Here is a 20525-nt window from a genome sequence, read left to right on the forward strand (position 1 = left end):
CTATTCTTGTTAGGCCATGATATATGTCTCTGTTCAGCCTCTGGATTGGATTGACATCTTTGGCCACTTGGCTTCAGTTGATTGACATCTTTGGTATTGTCTTACTACCAAGACCTTTGTGACTGGAATTAATTATCTTTCTCAATCTTTTCATGATTCTATCTTGTACCATGGCTTTATCTTAATTAAACAACACTACCAAGATTTCTAAGTACTGTTGACCCTTGAACAACAAGAGTTTGAACTTCGAGGGTTCACTTATATGTGGACTTTTTTCTACTTCTGCCACCCCTGAGGGAGCAAGACCAGTCCCTTCTTTTCTTCCTCCTCCTCATCTACTCAACATGTAGCTTCATTCTCAAGATGATGAGGATGAAGACCTTTATGATGAACCACCCCCAGTTAGTGAATAGTAAGCATATTTCCTCTTTCTTTGGATTTTCTTTTCTAACTCCTAACTCCCACATTGTTCGAGTCAACTGTAGATAGTATTACTCCTGTTAGGAATAACGCTCCAAATCCTAAGGACAAAGGATTCTTAGCAAAACAATTTTACTTCTGCACAGAGGGGTGCCTCCTTGGCCAGTCACCATGAGAGCACACCTGAACAAAGGGGCATAGGAGCCTTTATTCCTGATGCCAGTCCTGCCCCTGTACCCTTCCCCCTTTGGCTGTGGTCGGGTCATACAATCTAAACTAATCCTGGTGGGCTAAACATTTTATCTTTTTTTAGATAAGGTGGGCACGTAAAAGAAAGTGGAGAGGAAAGGGGAAGGAATATCTGTAAATGAGTTAGAAAGTTAGTCCTCTTTCCAAATAAGGAAAGAAATGTGAGCTGGTACTGATAGCACCTGGTACTGTGGTGTGCCTGGGCATCTAACAAAGGCAAAAAGGAAAAAAAGGAGAAAAAAGGGAAAAAAGGGAGGGTACTATGAATTAAAGAATAAAAGATTGATTGGGTTATTTGAAGAGAAATCTCATCATATACCACACTCCTATCTCTAAGTAGTATCACTCTGATTTTGTAGGTGAAGAAATTGAGACCTTCTCCAGTTAAACGTCTAAGTCAGGATGAACTACTTTTCTAGCGAAGGTGAAGCCGGAGCTCTGGATGGCACTCCTGGATCTCCTAAATCTTGATTCTGTGCTCTTTTCTCCCCATTTGGCTCCACTGTTTTGGCAGAGTCCCTTAAGCTGGACCTGATTGGATGATGTGGAACTAGCCATACAGAGAGAACAGAGGGAGGGAAAACAAACCAGGTCAGAAAGTCCTCATATTAGTCCGTTCTTGCACTGCTATAAAGAACTATCTGAGAGTGGGTAATTTATGAAGAAAAGAGTTTTAATTGACTCACAGTTCCACAGGCTGTACAGGAAGCATAGCTCCCCTTTCCTGGGGAGGCCTCAGGAAACTTAACAATCATGGCAGAAGACAAAAACAAGTAAGCACGTCTTCACATAGTCAGCAAGAGAGAGAGACAGAGACCAAAGCAGGAGGTGCTACACACTTTCAAACAACCAGATCTCATGAGAACTCTTTCAGGAGAACAGCAAGGGGGAAGTTTGCCCCCATGATTCAATCACCTCCCACCAGGCCTTTCCTCTAACACTGGGAATTACAATTGAACATGAGATTTGAGTGAGGACACAGAGACAACCATATCAGTCCTCCTCAGTTGAAGGTACCTGTCAGGGGAGAAGGAGGTGTGTAGAGTGGGTTTGGCTAAGTTAGCCAGAAGCATGGCAGACTAGGCTGTCCCGCGACTGGAGGGTGGTTTCAGAATCCAGAGGACTGAGCCTGGGACAGCATTCCTGGACCCTCAGTCCATATCTGCTATCTACAGGCAGCTAGAGAAAACATAAGAGTCAGCATCAGTCACAGGTGACATTGGGGCAGGGCACTGAGCTCCCTGATCTCCGCTGTGGCTGCACACAGCTTTTAAACTCCTTATTCTATCCAGCAGAGACAGTTTGCACACAAAGGTTTCTGCATAGGCATCTATGCTGAGAAGAGATTTGCTGATGTAACAATTATTTGCACTATTTATATTCAAATGTTCTTTTAAAAAAACGCAGCCTCCAAATTTACGGATAGTAACTGTGCAAATCAGGAAACTTATCTCCTTTTTATAGTCTAAAATCAAATTACACTTTACATTTTTCTCACTTGCAGAATATTAGATTGTGATGTCTAAATGACTTGTGCTTATGAAAAAGGTGAATTCTAAGAACAAATTTTAAAACTGCATAAGCAGTTTAATGGGTGTTTTTAGAAAGTGAGAATGATCAGCCGGTAAGTATTTATTATATATTAAACTGGAAGTTATATTGTCACATCCGTTAGTGCTGAATTCTGAAAATCATCGTGGCCCAGGTTTGTGTTTATGAATTGATGGACCACAGAACTGTTAAATAAAATTCTAAAAAAAAAGTTGGTCAATGTCCCTGTTTTTTCACTAGTTTTCTGACCTGTAATCTGAGATCTGATTGAGTTCTCAACATCCTGCAAGTCACAGATTCTATCCCCATTTATGCACACGATTGTAGTTGTCACATGGTTTTCAGTGTTCTTAATGAGCTGTTAACAAGCTGTCAATTACCTATGCAAATTAGGGAGGCCGACATTGAGAGGTGGCTGTATCTGGAGTTAAAGAGTGCTACCTTGGAATGTTATGAAATCAATCATTCTTGCTTTAATAGCTGTCTTTACCCATGTGTCTCTTGTCATGTCTGGGTCTTTTTTCATTATAATACCTACCACATAAGAAAAGCCCTCTGGGAATTTTGAAGGTGCTTAGAAAGGAGCTTACCCAAATCTTTCATAACTTTCAACTTGGCTTAAAGATTGCCTAAAATGCAGGCTTACTTTTTCACCTGTCTTTCCAGGCACACTAAGACATTCTGTGGAGGAAGGAAAGCCATTGCTATTCTTGTGCTGATGGCCAGTGGCTTCTACTCACCTCTTAGCCCCAGATCTGGGGGACTATTTGGGGTCTTTTGCCCATGTCTTTATTCCCTCCACCACTTGATGAGCTCCTAGGTGCAGGTACGTTGATGATTAATAAGTCAAGTTAAGTGCTAGAGTTGACACAGGCAAGCTTATTCACTCAACAGTGGGCTCAGTCCCATGTTCTAGGCACCACAGTTGCAAGAATGAACCACGGCAAAATCACATTCATAGAGCTAAAGATGTATAATAAACAAAAGCCATAATAAGTGGGGAACTGAATCAGGGATATTAGAAAGTGATGCGTGATATGAGAAAGAGAGTAAGGAGGGTCAGGAGTGGTTGCAGAGAGGGCAGCTGTAATCTAAATGGAATGATCAGGTGAGGCTTCATTGAGGTGGGGTACATTTCAGCAAAGACTTGAAAGAAGTGAGTTTGTTGGCCACAGAGATACCAGAGGGAGAACATCCGGGGCAGAACCAAATGTGAGTGCAAGAGAAGGTTCCAGAACAGTGAAGTGGCCAGTGTGAGGGAGGTTGAGGCAGCCATGGAAGGCAGGGTGCACTGAGGACAGGGCTGGAGCAGGAAAGGCAGGTCACATGGGCCCCCTGTGGATAAGCTCTTTGACTTCTCCTCTGAATAAAATGGGAAGTCGTTACTGTGTTTTTTTTTTCTTTTAAACTTGCTACCTGAAATAATGTTTAGATTTAGAGAAGAGTTACAAAGAGTGTACAGGTGTGCCCTGTACTCTTCACTCAGCTTTCTCTGCTGTTCACATCTGTCATAGCCATGCTCCACTGATCAAAACGAAGAACTCAACTTTTGTACAATACTACGCACTAAACTGCATACTTTATTTGGATTTTCCCAGTTTTCCATTAATGATCTTTTTTTTTTTTCTTTTCCTGTTTCAGGATCCAGATTTTCTGTTCAGTGTCTCCTCAGTGTCCTCTAAACTGTGATTCTTTCTTGGTCTCTTCTTGACCTTGACACTTTTGAAAAGCACCCAAGTATTGTGTAGAATGTGCCCCAGTTTGAGTTTGGCTGATGTTTTCTCATGGATACTCTGAGGGTGTAAATTTTGAGGAAGAACCCCACAGAGGTGATGTGATCTTGTTTTCCACTATGTCAGGGGATACCTGGGAGCCACATGACTCCTCACTGGTGATATAATCTTGGTTACTTGGTTAAGGTGGCGTTGGCCAGATTTCTCCACTGTAAAGTTCCTATTTTTAGTTTTCCATACTCTATTCTTTGGCATTAAGTTGCTAAATCCAGCCCACATCCAAGAAAGGAGGGGTTTCAAGAAATTTGTAGTCGTATGTTAAAACCACCACACTAATTAGAAAATTGGGGAGGAGAAACTTTGACATGATGAAAATATCCTATTTCTCCTTAAAGCTTTGCTCATTAACTTTAGCATTCATCCATGGACCTGGCCCACAGCATTTATTAATGTGATGTTCCAGTGATGCTTTTCTAGTTCCTTCAGAACTTCATTGCCAGGTTCACAGCAGGAGTGGCACACTTCATTTCTCTTTGAAAAGTGATTCCAGGGTTCACAGACTGAAATAGGAAGCCAGTGTGGAGGCCACTGTGATGACTCAGGTAAGGGATGGTGGTGTCCTGGGTCAGGTGGAGGCGGTGCTCTCAGATTATCCGTGGAACTGCTAAAAGCATGGAGATGCCATCATTAAGGAGGGGGAAGGCTGAGCTGACCCATTTGGTATGGAGTAAGCCAGGTGCCCAGTCGCATTAGGCATCCCAGTGGAGGTATTGAATAAGCAGCCTCATAACTGAGTAAGAAGTCGGGAGAGAGGTCCCTTTGGCCCTGAAACTTCTTCTTCAAGCTGAGTTTGAGCTTGCTCCATAGCGTATCCTCAGTAAATATCCTTATTTTAAAGGCTAAAAGATAAGCCCCAACGTGTTGTTCTAAGAATTACATAAATTAATTTATGCCAAGCTCTTAAACTCAATAAGACGTTACTTGTGTTAGTAGAATTAAAAGATCTCTTCCTCCCATAAATCTGCAATTCTACTTCTAAGAATAAAACCAAGGAAAAAATGAATGTAATAAGACAGATAAAAAGAATGTTCACAGCAGCATTGTTCATTACAGTAAAAAAAAAAAAAAAAAAAAAAAAAAAAATCGGAAACAACCTAAATGTTCATTCTCAGGATGGAAGAATACACACTGATATGGTAGTTGCAAGAGAATATTATAGCACAGTGGAAACATACAAGCTAGAGCCACATGTTCTGCAGTGAATAGATCAAACAACATTGAGCAAACAAGTAAATTGCAGAATTTGTACGTTCTTCAATCTATTGCAATGTTATTTTGGTTGAAGGATATGAAGAAAACCTGGCCTCTTACATATGTATAGTTGGAAAAGTCAAAAGTTGTTCAATAGTCTTTTCAGATAATTTTGGATAATTATCTTTGATAGCACACCAACATTTGGCAAATAGTAGTTTCTTAAGGGTTAGTTGTAACGTAAGATCTGTAATACTGTCAATGAGTTTTTCATACTTCTCTATTAAAATCTATTATCTATGTTGAATTTCAATGAAATTGATGGCAGACTCATGTGTGATTCTGTAACCTCATACCTTGGTCTTTTGGAAAATATTGGTTCACTGAGTTATGCAAATCTTCCAAATGTTGACACACGTAACTACAAAATATTTTAAAATCCACATTAGTGATTACCAGCAATCTCACCAGAAAATGTTTGTAAGTATTGGGTCTCCATCGGCTCACGGTGGTAGATAGACATTTTCTAAAATTCAAATATTTTAATTTGAATTCCGATATTGTCAGTTGTTTCCTTCGAAATGACAGGCTCGTTTTAGTCATTTTTGAGAAAATGTCTGCTAAACACTCTAGTTCAAATAGCCATTATTTTTCCGTCAGTTGTTCACTTAAGTAAAAATGTTGTGTGAAAACTGTGGCTAGTTCAGCTTGCAACTCAAGCAAGTAAGCAAGCAAGCAAGCACACACGTGTTTTCCTCACAACACCATCATACTTTGGGGTGCAACAAAAGTGTGCTACGTTTACTTCCCATTTTGTAGCACAGAATATCAAAAAGAAGTACCCATAAGGGTCTAGATGTCATAAAATTAATTTTTACTGCTCCATCAAGAGCATTGTTAAGTGAAAGTGGCCTTGGCTTTTTAAATTCAGGTGTGTGGCAGTGAGTAATGCAGGGACTACTAGAAGAGTCTGTGCCACGGCCTTGGTTCCTGCTAAAAAGATGGCACTGGGGGAAATTTTAGAGAGCTTTCAAACTCTTTTTATTCTCATGTTCCATATGGTCTAATTTTAACGTAAATAATATGCCTTCACACTGGATTGTAAAAGGCATGCGATTGTAGAAATTTTATTTTGTGCTATATTGTCTTCTGCAGTATCAAAGGGAAAGAAGTATTAACGTGCATCCCTCTATCTTGTTTTTTTTTTTTTTTGTTTTTTTTTTTTTTTTTTTTTTTTTTTGAGATAGTCTTGTGCTGTCGCCCAGGCTGGAGTGCAGTAGTACGATCTCGGATCACTGTAGCCACCACCTCCCGGGTTCAAGCAATTCTCCTGCCTCAGCCTCCTGAGTAGCTGGGACTACAGGTGCGTGCCACCATACCTGGCTAATTTTTTGTATTTTTAGTAGAGACGGGGTTTCTCCATGTTGGCCAGGATGGTCTCGATCTCCTGACCATGTGATCTGTCCACCTCGGCCTCTCAAAGTGCTGAGATCGGCCTCTCAAGGTGTGAGCCACTGTGCCCTGCTGCCCTATGCTGTTTTTGAAGCCAGGGTAATTGTACGATTTTGTTACCAGCAGTCATAACCTGAATGTGACCTGGTTACCTTGGAAATGCAGGAACTTATATGAATATACTATAAAATAAAATGTGGACTGATTCTCAGGGGAAAAAAAAAGCTGGTTTGTCAGTTCACCTTTTGCGCCATGGGCACAAATGCCAATTGAGTGAAAAGAGGCAAGCAATGTCTCACTATTTCTATGAGAATAGTTTTGATCTTGTAGACACCCTGGGAGCATCCTTGTCATAGACCACTCTTTGTAAACTGCCACTCTAACTCAAGTCTAGACATTTTGGTTGGTTGGTTGGTTGGTTGACCTATTGTGCTCCTGTGCCCTTCTCAGGGCATTGCTCCAGCTCTTGGTTCCGCATGTGTAGGGAGCAGGCCATACAATTTTTCTCCTTCCCCCAAATCCTGGCCACAACTTGCTTAAGAAAGTGGAGAGAATTTGACTAGAAAGTACCTAATGCATCAGCAAGGTGATGGCCCATCAGACTCTCTTTTGGAGAGTTTGAGTAAGTCACAGAGTTGTACCTAGTCAGGCATTAGAGGCACTAAAAGTGTGGACCATACGGAATGGAAGCCATTTTTGTCAACCCAAATGTTGACAAGGATGCAAAGGAAGCCGGTATATTTTTGCAGGTAGAAGTTGGAAAATGAAGCAGTATGGGGAAGAGTCAGGAGGAGGGTCTGTAAAGTGTTATGGAGAAAAGACAGAGATAGGGACAGAGATAGAGATGAGAGAAATACACAGAAAGACAGACAGAGAGAGAGAGAGAGAGAGAGAGAGAAACTGACTTCCAATAAAGCCCCTTATGTTAATTTGATTACTTTTCTTCACAACATAGAACATGACAAAGGCTCCAGGGAAAATTCAAAGTGGAGAGAAGGAATTAAAAACTTAAAGTCTTTAATTATGAGAATGCACCAGGACTCTTAAAAACCTCGATTAGAAATTCACTTGAAATGAACATTTCAGGACTTGTAGATGGCACAGTAAGTATAGATCTATGTTTTTTTTCATTCATCTCCAGAAGATATTTTATGTTAAAAAATAGGTTTTGATAATCAGAATCAGAACTCAAGTGCCTGACCTTGGGCCACTGGTAACCCCAATTGCTCTGAAATGTGCAAGAACTCTGGAGACCAGGACTGGACACTGTTCAGCATAAGCCCTCTTTAGGTCTCTCTCTGAAACAACCCTCACCAGATTGCCTGTTATTCGCCCCCGTTGCATCTCCGTGGTCAGAATGCCATTTCTGGCTTTATTTTCTGTTTTCTGTTTGTACATAAGATAATCTTTTTTTAAATTTCCATCTGCAAACTCTAGGGGGTAAATTTTGAGCATGATGCGCAGAGGTTTAGCCATGGGACTCTCATTACCGTTAATGGGAATGACAGTACTCAGTTTCAGAGCCCGAGAACATTTACCCCTTGGATGATGGTGTTTTGTGGCTGGGTTTTTAATTGTATTTACAAATAAAGCTGACATACAAACAGCGGCGGTTCCCAGGAAGACAACATTGTAGAAAATGAGTGGGGAGTTGGACTGTCCTTGGATACCCAGCCTCACACAATTCAGAGTTAGAGAAGGGTGGTGTGGATCTCTGCACCTCATATTTTTATTATTGTTGTGGTAAAATATACATAACATAAAATTCACCATTTTGAAGTGCACACTTCAGTGACGTTAAGTACATTGCAGTTGTGCCACCATCACCACCATCCATCCCTGGAACTTTTTCATCATCCCAAACAGAACTTTATACCCATCCATTAAACACTAAATTCCAATTCTGCCTCTCCCCAGCTCAAGAAAACCACCATTCTGCTTTCTGTCTCTAAGAGTTTGACTCCCTGTAGGCCTCAGGTAAGTGGGATTATACAGTATTTGCCCTTTTGTGACTGACTTATTTCACTTAGAATAATGTCCTCAACATTCATCCATGTTGTAGCATGTACCAGAATTTCCTTTTCATTCGAGGCTGAACAATATTTTATTGTGTATTGATCTACCACACTTTTAATCCATTCCTTTATTGAGGGACTCTTAGGTTGCTCCCACCGTTTGTCTATTGTGAATAATTCTGCTATGAACATAGGTGTGCTGATATCTGTTTGAGTCCCTGCTTTCAATTTTCACAGATGATATACCCAGAAGTGGAATTGCTGGATTATATGGTAATTCTATGCTTAATTTTCTGAGGGACTACCACATTGCACGGATTTTACGTTTTCACCAGCAATGCAAGAGAGTTCCAATTTCTCCACATTCTTGCCAACACCTGGTCATTTCCTGTTTTTTTTTTTTTTTTCTTTTGTAATTTGTGTGTGCCTGTGTGAGGGGGTGTGTGTGTGTGTATGTGTGTGTTTTTGTAATAGCCATTCTAATGGGTGTGAAGGTTTTCTGCATCTTGATAAACACCATACAGATTATATATTCATTCATTTTTTTCCCTTTCTAGCGCCACTTTCCTCAAACTTAAAAACTCAGAAAATACTCCTTGAATCAAAGAATTGATTAGGTCTCCCCACTTGAAGTACCCAAATGCTCTCTGCATGTTTCCATTTCTACATATATCACATCATTTTTAATTTGTGGATTTGTGATTTACAGGTTTGTCTTCCTCACTATCCTCTGTGTAGCTGTTAAAAGCAGCATCTGTCTGTCCCACATGGGATCTGGCACCTAGTAGGTACTCAGCACATATTTATTAAATGAATGTATTTAAACCAATTCTGTTCTATGTGACAAATGAATCTTTAAATATGAAGAACAGAAAGGCTCATTACCAGAATGACTATATCAAAATTCAGATCGTGCAGTAACAAAATAACACAACTGTAAACACAGAGATGGGAAAAAGTAAATTGACTAAATTGTTAGTGTCATTTTGATTTCAGAAAGTGCTGCTTCTTTACACGTAAGCAGTTACAAATGCAGCCTATAAAAGTTAATATTCATAACATGATTATCTTTCAATGAAAGTATTAGGGAAACACAAAATAATAATAATGGTAATGTACAGGGGGCGGGCTTCCATGGTAACCCCGACACATCAATTTCAACATTGAAGCAAGGAGCTGTGGCACTTTCAGACAGGAGGCTCCAACGCCCAGTTTCAGAGTGACCCTCAGTAAGTACATGGGAGATCATGATTACTTGGCATTTCTTGATTACTGATTATTTAGAAGGCACTTTGGAAATTGCAGATAGCTTGCTTGCCCAGGGGAATCACAATCCTAGTATGATCAACAAGGCAGACGCTGTGTAAGGAAGGTTAGACTGCAAATACTGAAAGGATCCCAGTTTTAAAGCTACTGTTTTCTGCATTTTTCTTCTTTCCTTCTTTTTTCTGCTTTTTAGCTGATGCTCTGGTTATTTGCACATTTTAAAGGAAGATATAGACAAGTTTGTTCATGTAGGGGGTGGAGAAGGGGACTCATATATTGGGCTAAGGGAATTGTATGAGATGAAAATAGGAGAGTTAAAGAAAGGTAAAATTTAAGACATTTAGCAGGGAAAAAGATGTTAGACATCACTCATTCCCTTCATTTCACAGATGAAAAGAGTAAGGATTTAAAAGAGAAGGGGTTTTGGCAGGGCTGAGGATCACACCAATTGGTAGCAGCAGAAATGGGTGTATGGTCATCTTCTGCTGGTTCTTGCATCCAGGTTGGAAAATGATCTCAGGTATAAAACTCAGAGATATGTACTCATGAAAGAGCAGCAATCAGACAAATGAATGACAGCAGAGAAAGAGGCTCAAAATGGTTGGGCTTCCATGAACTCAGTCCTTTTGAGATGGGCCATGCGGAAACTCCAACTAGAGCTCTTGCCTCATTGGGTATGAGAGGACGATGCAAGAGGTCCATAGTACTTTTGGGGACCACAAAAATGTTTTTTAATTTCTTTGATAGTCAAAAGAAAAGTATAAATATAATAGTAACAAATGTATTTGTCAAGGAAGGACAAAGGCAAAAATGTCTCTGGCCCCCGTAAGTCATGAAGCAGCCCTACCTCCAAAGTACACGATCAGAGCTCAAATTTCTCATTGATCATCACCTTCTCAGTTTGGGGAATAAATTCATGAGAGGAAGCTGGGCTCAATATCTGAGATTAGAAGAAGGACAATAGTAGTGACCAACAGAAGATCAATTTACATTGGCCTAAGTAAAAGCGAGAAGTAGTGGCTCTCAAAACGTAATGCAAAGTTTTCCTATTTAAGGTACAGTGGGAACCAGGTATTGAGGTGATAACATTCAGAATGTGTCTCCCCTAACTTCCAGGTGCTACTTTTCTCAGCACTGGTGGTGTTCTCTGACAGACTTGGATTGAAGAGGTGTTAACCAGCAGCTCAGAGCTTATATCCTGCTAGGTTAGATTTCACAGGGGTTCCAGCACATGTCCCATCAACTGACACTTGCAGCATGCCTGGTACTGTACCAGGTCTTCACTTACATAATTTCATTAAACTTTCAACTCCAGTTTATTAGATAGGATCTAGTCTCATTCCCCTTTTAGAGGCAAATACACTGAGGCTTCCGCAATACACTGAGGCTTCTGGAAATTAGTGACCCTTGGTGCTTTCTCCTATATAGTAATCATTATCTAGATGTCATTTCTCCTATTTGAGATGTCGCTTCTGGAGAGCTGAGGTTGGAGCAGCACGCTTGCTCCCTTATGTGAACTCACCCCACCTCCATTTCCAGAGAAGCCTTCATAGAACCTGCAGTCCAGAAGATGCTCATTAAACACTAGTTCATGAATTAAGAACTTGGCTCTTTGGGTCCCCAAATTACCTTAACTGAAAGGGCTGATGCATGGGTAGGCTTATGAATGCAGTGTGCAGATGAGAGTAAGAAAAGTTAGGAGCAGAGGATAATAAGATTTGAAAGAAGCTAAGGAAATTGAGTCACTGTACACTAGCAAAATTTAAACATAAAAGATATTATCTATTTCAACTACGCTGTCTCCTACCAGTTTTCAGAAGAGATTAGGATACAAAGAGGTAAAAAGACTTGCCTAAATTGTTAACACAAATATTAGCTCCCATGTATGAAGCGTCTGTTTTAGGCCAGGCACTTCACGCAGTATTTCCAGTCTTCACAATGATCTCACAGCGAGGGAATAATTTTTCTGACTTGACAAATGAAAAAATTGAAGGTCTGAGAGGTAAAGTTTCCAATACCACAATGCTACTAGTGAGGGACATGGGCAGGATTTGAATCCAGATTTGTCTCAAGCAAAAATTCATGTTTTTTTTTTTTTCTTCCCCTTTTACCATACTGTGCTGTTGGCTGTGCAACCGGAACTAGAAGTAGTGCTTCTTAACTCAGAGTCCAGTGTGTGTAACAGCACCTGACTCTAAAGGCCCCTGGGGGAAGACCCCTGTCTATTAACTCCCTTTCTATAGCATCTCTACTAAACACCATGGGCCATTTGGGGCCTAATAAATTTCTTTTATTGGTGAAGGTTATCTTTGGCATAATAATAAGAAAAAAATCTTTATTATAGAGAAATAAATGGCAATTTTAAAACAATTTGAATGGAGAATAGGAAAGGAAAGGGAACATAGTCAATTCAACTGTGTTCATGATAAAAGGAAAGGCAACATGGAACCTCACACCATGCATAGCTCATCATTCCCTTCTTCTTGGGCCAATCTGCTTGCCCCAGCATTCTCATTCATCTTTTAAAAAAATGGATATAAAAATATCTTAGATGTTCCTCAGCACAAAGCAATGGGGACCCAGGGCAGAAAGGGCAGAACGAGGATGTAGATACACATAGAATAATCCAGGTCAGCAGAATTTCTACTTTCCTATGACCCAGCTTAAAATATTGCCACATGCTTCTCTGGCTCATAATGCTATTTGCTTCTTTTTCTTCTTCTTCTTCATTTTTCTTTGAGACTATCACAAAACAGCAGCTATCTGATTATTTTTTATTGCACTTATCACCATTTGAAATATCTTCATCATTTATCTGCTTACTTCTTTGCTGTGTGTGTCCGTCTATAAACTGTATGTAAACTTGTACTTCCTAACTGCCTTGTTCGCAGGTATATCCCCAACTGCTAAAACATTGCTTGTCATATAGTAGGTATTGCAGGAAAAAATGGAACACTGTTGAAAGAATAAATGTAATTAAAGCCAGTCAATGGGGTGTCATGGTCTAGTATGCTTAGATAACTCCCTGGTCTTTTCTGGCTCCTATTGTCAAATGGCTTTGATTCTTCTATGCCGACCAGGAACTGAGCCCTGACGGGGAATTAAGAGTTCTCCAGGGGACAAAGTGGGGGAACATCCCAGGCCAGGGGGCCATGAAAGAAGGAGATCCTGACCTTGCATCTCATTGCTGCTATGGCATCAAAAGACTCCTTGTAAAGTTTGAAACTTGGTGCCAAGTGATTAGATGGAGCTTTTTTAGTGTGTGACGACTGCAAGTTGATTTGTAGATGATTGAAAGTGGATACCTGCTCATCTGGTGGGATTCCAATCAGAGCTGAACACCTCTTTAAGTCAATAGGAGTTGCCATTACAATCAATGGTTTGCCCTGAGTGTAAATCTCCCAGTCAAATCACTAGGAAGTGATCAATGAAACTGCTTTTTGATGTCAGTAGGAAATTGGTATATAAGGTAAGTCGATGGGGAAAGTCTCCAACTTTCCTCAGGAAACTTTTGATTCTTCAGCAATTTACAAATCAAAAATGATATGCACAGATCTCCTCCCCACCCCAACATTAACAACTTGCTCTTCAGGAATCCTCACCCAGTCTCTCACCAATCTGTGAGGCTTCTTGGTTTCAAATGTCAGCCTCTTAGTCTTTGGCAGACAGTATGGAAGTAATGTTATGGTGTGTATGACATACAGTGGGTAGTTTTTCTTTAATGTACTTGGAATCACTGAGAAAGAGAGAGAGAAAGAAAGAGGGAGAGAGAAGAAAAGAAACACCCTAAACAACTTCCCATCCCTTATTATTTCATCAGTTGCTGCATATAATCAATGAAGTTCCCTGACAGACATCGAGGTGCTATGGCCACTCTTGGGGTCTATAATCAGTACAAGAGTTTCCTGATAAGTTTGATATTCAACTTACCCAGATGACTCTCCTTGGGCTAATTAAGACTGGGTGAGCTTGAGGAAGTGAAGAGGTCGGTTGGTTATAGTAAAAGCCACACTGCTAAGCTGCCTAAGAATGGTGAGGCTTGATGGTGATGCCTTGGCATAGAAAGAGGTCAGCAACTCATGGTTCCACATGGTGGCCAGGAGGCCAGAGAATGTAGGTTTTATTCTACCTGTGCATGTCCTCAATTGCTAGGTAACGATGGCCACAACCTGTGTCTCTTACTCTGGTTTCTCAGAATCCACCAGAACACAATGTAGTCAGAGTCCTCTCTCTTCTGCTTACCACCTGAATGACCTTAAGAATTAATGATTTAATAATAACCATAAGCACAATGACAGCAACCACAATACTAGCAGCTCATACCTTTCAAGCCTTTAACCACATGCCTAATATTGTCTAAGTGTTTTCCATGCAGGAACTTATTACGTCCTCATAGCATCTCTCTTAGTTACTATTAGTATTGCCATTTTACATATGAAGAAACAGAGGAACTTAAAGTTCAAGTCACTAGCCAAGTGTCAAACAGTCAGTAGGAGAGGAGACCAGGGGTTGAATCCAGGAATTCTGATTCTAGAGCCCAAGTTCTTTACCAGCAAGTCTATCTCCTCCCCTGGACTCCAGTTCATTATTTCTTCAGGGCTGTGTGTGAGGCTTAGGTAAGTGTAAATATGGAACCCTTCTCTGTAAGCTATACAAATAGAAATTAGTATGGTCATGCCTTTGGTAACCAGAGTGTCAGTCTGAGAGCATGATCCCTGACTTAACTTCTGTCCTAATACTGGAAACATAATTTAAAAGCACACACCTCTGAGGGACCGACCAGTGGCATTATTCAGATGCATTAAGGAGAATATTGTCATTATAACCTTTCAGCAAACTGTCCCTTGGCTGGGATGATTATCCCCCTGCTCAGAACATTCACACATGGCAGTGACAGCCAGTCTGGCATGAACAGATTCAATACTGCATTGATATGAATTTTGTCTTCTTAACCTCTGACTGTATTTTCCTCCATTGCCTTACATGTTCCTGGTGATTACTCTGCCATTCTTGCCATTCTGACTTTTCTTAAAATTTGACTTTCCTCCCTAAAGGATGATGTCTTCTTCCTCATTGTGTCCCCAACACTCAGCACAGCATCTAGAACACAGCAGGATCATCATCTTTTATCTGGTTGAAACTTTCTTTAACATTGATATTTTGGCATTTGGAAGTTTATTAAACCCATGTTCTAAATTCTGAGGTTTTAATTATGCACATTCCTGCTTGGTCCTCAGCCAGTTAGGTACTCTTTATTACAACTTTGTACATGGCCTGAGCTGGACTCCATGACATGATTAATATGTTGTTGTCTCTATTAGTCAGGATGAAGTAGGTTATGCTGTTGTAACAAACACCCCTAAATCTCATTCACTCATAAAGCCAAAGGTCGACTTTATGTTGTTATTAGGTGGGTTGGCTTCATATCTTCTCACTGTGGGATCTGGGTTGAGGAAGTAACCACCATTGTCTCAATTTCTTGTCTTCACAGGGAGGAGTTCTGGGGGACCTGACCCTAGCAATTGAAAGAAACATGCATGACTTCCACTCATCCTAAAAGTTAGAACTGATCACTCAGGCCCAGTCTAAGCCAAATAAGTGAGGAAGTGCAATCCTGCAACATGCTGGGAAAGTGGAGAGCTGGCAATATGTGGTAAGCAGCTCTAATGACTACCACATGGTCCTCAAAAAGCCCAGTCTAGTCTAAATGACAAGAAAGGAACCCATTAAATAAACTGGAATACAAGAGAAAAAGTGATGAGTAGTTTAAAGGTAAAAAATCATGCATGCAAGGTGAATGGGAAAATGAGAAGTAACTTTTTTGCACATCTGTTAGGTTCGAATACCTTTATGTATGGGTTCTGATTGACCTCTCAGCAGTCTCATAAGACAGATGCTATTGGCTCCATTTTTCATGTAGTAGAAAACTGTAGTGAGTCAAGGATTTATTGAAGGCTAGTGGGGGCACAGCCTCTCCTCCCCATATTTCTCATGTAAGTAACTTGATGCCTTCTTCTTCATTGTGTCTTATCCTCTCTTGTGCTTATCTTGTCTCAGACAGCCCGAGCACAGTGTGTGACATAAAATAGGCTCAGTAGATGATGACCGGAGGAAGGAGCCTATGAAAGGTTGCTTCCAGATTAAAGAACGAGGTTGGATCCTCCAAATGTATTCAAGTACGGTCAATAAGTGGTAGCTGGTGAAGAGAGTCTTCACCACCAACTATGACCAGAAGCTCTCCAGAATGTTGTCTTTGATCTCCTTCTTTCTCTCCCCCTTAGGGACCAATTCTCATGTTGGCTTAGAGAAGGATGCATGGTTTTTTGCGTATCTGAGACAAACATAGCCCACGGCCCTCTTTAAAAAAAACGTTCTTTTCCTTCTCCCCCTATTTCTTCTTTATTTTTTATTTTTACTTTTTTTTGTCGTTTTCTGGAGTTTTGGAAATTAGGCCATGAATATATGGCCTAATTGGTATGTGTCTCTGCTTGCAAAATCAAAAAAGGTACCAGAAAAGAATTTTTTGTTGTAAATATGAGATGTTGTTTTCACTTGTTGAAAAGAAGAAGTACTTTTGTATTTTACTGAGTAGCACAACACTATGAATCACACAATTAACATTGAAGATAAATATTGTAGATATAATTAAAGTAAGTATAAAATGCTTTTCATCTAGTAGCAGGTCAACTCCTTTTTTTGAGGAAGATATAAATACTTAATTATTTAAGCAAACAATAAATTGAAGTGCAGACTCTACTTGCATTCAATGATTATTTCAGAAATATTTTTGAGCACCCAGTCCTAATCACTATTTTAATTATAATAGCATCTCTTCATGGAGGACTTATTGCACTCAGCATTGTCACAAAGCATTAAGCGTTATCTCATTTGCTTTTTACCCCAACTGTATGAAACAGGCAACCAGGCCATCATATTGCCCCTGTTACCTTGAGGAGTTAACTAGGTTTAAAGATGAGACATGACTTGTCTAAGGTCGTATGGTTGGAACTCAGTACTGTCTGGCTTTCAAGATCAACCTCAGCCATTTTACTTCAGTATACCAATTCATAGTGTGTGCCAGCTACATGGAGGCACAGACTAAGCAACATATTGATCAACTTCCTAATTATATAGTGGGTGAACTGGGGTCAAGAGAAGAGGCAACTCACTCTAATTATCCTATCACTTGGCAGCAGTACAGGAACTCATGTCTGAAGGCCCTGAATCTTAGAAAGTGAAGTTCTTTGGGCCCAGGCTCTGGATTTAGACAGACTGGATTAGAACCCACATTCACTATGGCAGAACTGAGTAACCTCAGACACATGTGAAGCTCAGTTTCCTCATCTATAAAGTTGGTGATCATTTTTCATGTGTGTGCACATGCATGCTTCATGCCTGTGTGAGGGTTAAATGAGTTGCTGTATGCAAAGCCTGCCTCATCAGAGATGTTTAATCATCTATTTTATAATAATAATTATTATTAATTCACTGCACTTTCTACTGCAATAATTTTTTAATACTGCAGTGAGTTGCTTTTGAAAACTTTTTGTTTTAAGGTAATCACAGTTGAGAAGCAGGAGCCTAGCCTGGCCATGGCCAGTATGGGAAGGAGAAATGGCCACAGTCAATGCAATTTGCATTCTGTGGTCTGTATGTCTAAGTCAAGAGAGCTCAAGATGCAAGAAGGACATTGGTCTCTGTCATGCATTTTGTGAAAGTGAGTTTTTTGTTAGGACATAAGACCATAAGCTGGAAGCCCTGTCCTGTTGAACTTGCCAACGTGATTAAAATGTATGCTGTCCTAATTATACTGGGAAGAGAGTGCAGGCCCCCAGACTCTATTTAGGAAGAAAAATCCATCACTGCTTGCCTCTTTTCCTGGTTCCCAAGGATGCCCACAATGACCCTCAAGCCACAGGACCCAAAGAAGAGAGCACAGTGTGCCAGCGAACATGTGGGGGCAGGGACAACCCCTGGCACCAGCTCTGCCAGGGCTAGCAGGGACCTTGGGCACGTTATACCCTCTCTCCTAGTTTCTGAGATCCAATGAGGCACAGAGGGGAAGAAATAACTAGGTTTTTGGTTCTGCTGTTTGTTGCAGGTTTAGTTACTTGGCTTCTGTGAGGCTGAATTACCTTGTCTGCAAAGGGAGATAATAATTTCTAACTCAAAGGCGGCCTGACAAGGGCAAGTGCCAAAGCATATATAGAGCTCTGGCATGATGCCTGATAATCAATGCTCAATTAATAGTAATAATGATGATCACACCAAAGGGTGTTTTATTTTTATTTACATGACCATTAACTTCTTGAGGACAGAGGCTTTATTTTCCTTATCTATCTACTTCAGTGCCCAAGACAGTCTCTAATAATAACAGGGTCGACGATAGCACCAACGTTTATTAAGCATTTACCATAAACTAGATACTGTTCTAGGGGCTTTAAATACACAAACTTATCAAATCCTCACATTATTCTTACGATATGGTTGCTGTCACTCTTCCCATGTTCGGATGCGAAAACGGGGGTGGAGAGAAGTTAAGTAACTGGCCCAGGGTCACACAGCTGTTTGAGAGGGTAGCAGGTGCTCAGGAAACGTGGAATGAATGAATGAATGGCTTGCCATGACGTCTATCTGTTGATCCCAACCACAGCCCCTTTTGTGTTCCTGTTGTTGTTTTCAGGTCCTGGGCAGTTTGGTATTTGCCAGCGGCAATGGGTACAGTGATGAAGGAGGCTACTAGTGCTTCAGTAAGTCCTGCCTGTCATCCATATGCATCTGTAGTGAAAATGATGGAAGATTAATAGGAAATAATGGAATAGTGAGTACAGCACTTACGCCGCTTTCCACGAGCAAAAACCTCACGTTTAGCAAGGTGCAATTAGCTCTCCAAGACAAGATGCATAGGCAGGAAACGAAACAGGCTTGCGGTGATTTTATTTTTATACCTGAGTCTGCCCTTGGTCCTTCGGCCTAGTTAGCACTTCTGAACCTCCAGCTGACTCTGCACTGCCTGCTAGCTTTAATACACCTCCACTCTGGCTTGCTACACAGCCCTAATGTCGAACACACGAGGCAGACAGCTGCCCGGAGGCATTCTCCGTAGAAACTCTCATATCACAACAGAGCTCAGCTTTCCACTACCACGCCAGGCCTCTGCCTTCCATCAGTGAGCAACGTAGCAGGTTGCAGACGCCAGGCAGTGTCAGAGAAATGTCCTAATAGACACATCGGGGGAAAGTGGGGTGGCTCCCGTTGCATGCCAGAAGCCTTTCCATCATACCTTCTCCTCCACATAAGCAGATTAAACCTCATTAACTGTTCTTAAAAGGTCTACATGCATCCATACCGTAAGAACCTGAAACGATCGCCTTAAAGCAAATTACCATTGTTTTCTTAACAGCCACCACAAACGCCAAGGTATTTGCACAAAGAACTGTTTTGACTTTTCCCTTTCCAGAAGATGGACTATATCTGTTTCCCTAAATGCAATAATTATTTTATTGCCCTGGCTTCTATCTGGGCACACATTCCATTTTCAAATGTAAATAATCATTTCCACCTTTAATAAATTAGATGGAACCTGTCTTGCTGGGAGAATGAACATTTCAATATCTTCAGACACACAATGACATCGTATCAATATTTAAAATCATTTTATGCATGTATTCCAAGTTGTCCAACTTCATTAAGGCCATTCATCAAGCCCTAGCTAGAATGTATTCCCATTGGACTTGTAGGCCTGGGGGCGTACCAAACAGAAATTTAAACTAACTCGCCTTTTTAATTCACATTATTCTCAAATATTCTCTTTTTTAACCCCCTGCCATGACTAAGGCATTTAGACTGGGCCATGATTCGGTACATGTCAACATTTAACTGACACAATCCCCATTAGTATGTCAGAATGTGTGTGCCCTGGTAAAATACAGTATCCATCCCTCCGTACTCGTTGATAAATTACCCGCTAGTTCTTTTCAGCACTCGGCAATAATTTGAGTTTATTGCTTGGTGTTTCCGTTAAATATTTACAAACATTTTAAACTATGTATAAATGAAACTTTCAATGTTTTGCCAGTCTCATCCTTTCCCCTGACTCAAAAAAAAAAACCTCTTGATCTATTTTTCATATTCCTGAAAATGCCCCACTTGAGCATTGATGCTGGGAATCAAATATTCTTGCAAATAAGATCAGCCCCTCTCCCTGCCATCTGTGTCGACCAGGGTGGATTTGTTTCCCAAGATATGCATTTTCTAGTTGACGCTGAAGTCCCACGCTGCAATGCCGATAAGCAATTAAGTCCATGCTGAGGAACTTGCAATAAAACCTTCTCAAACAGGGCACCGACCCAGAGAAGGTTGGAGAAGCCTGCCTCCACGATGCCACCTTTTGCCAGGCAAAGGCCACAGAATGCAAGCTCATATTTCAGGGGCAACCAGGCATCCGTGAGTGAGTGAAGTGGCTCTTTAGGAAAGGGAGGGGGAGGTGGCATTGTTGTAGTCTACTAAGGCTGTGTGTGCGCATCTCTAGTGATTCTTCTATGTGCAAATTTCTTTTTCTTATAAGGATTCCTATTGGATTAGGGCC

The 20525-nt window shown here is 40.7% G+C and overlaps 1 long non-coding RNA gene across 1 annotated transcript; it reads left to right on the forward strand.

The window, feature by feature from the left end:
- Positions 1 to 1399: 1399 nt before the first annotated feature.
- LOC135964446 (uncharacterized) lies at positions 1400 to 8226 on the forward strand. The gene is made up of 3 exons (XR_010576881.1): positions 1400 to 4555; positions 6452 to 6567; positions 7612 to 8226. It is a non-coding gene; the product is annotated as an uncharacterized lncRNA (long non-coding RNA).
- Positions 8227 to 20525: the final 12299 nt, after the last annotated feature.

This window comes from Macaca fascicularis, chromosome 7 (assembly GCF_037993035.2).
Source record: "Macaca fascicularis isolate 582-1 chromosome 7, T2T-MFA8v1.1".
In the NCBI taxonomy this organism is placed as follows: domain Eukaryota; kingdom Metazoa; phylum Chordata; class Mammalia; order Primates; family Cercopithecidae; genus Macaca; species Macaca fascicularis.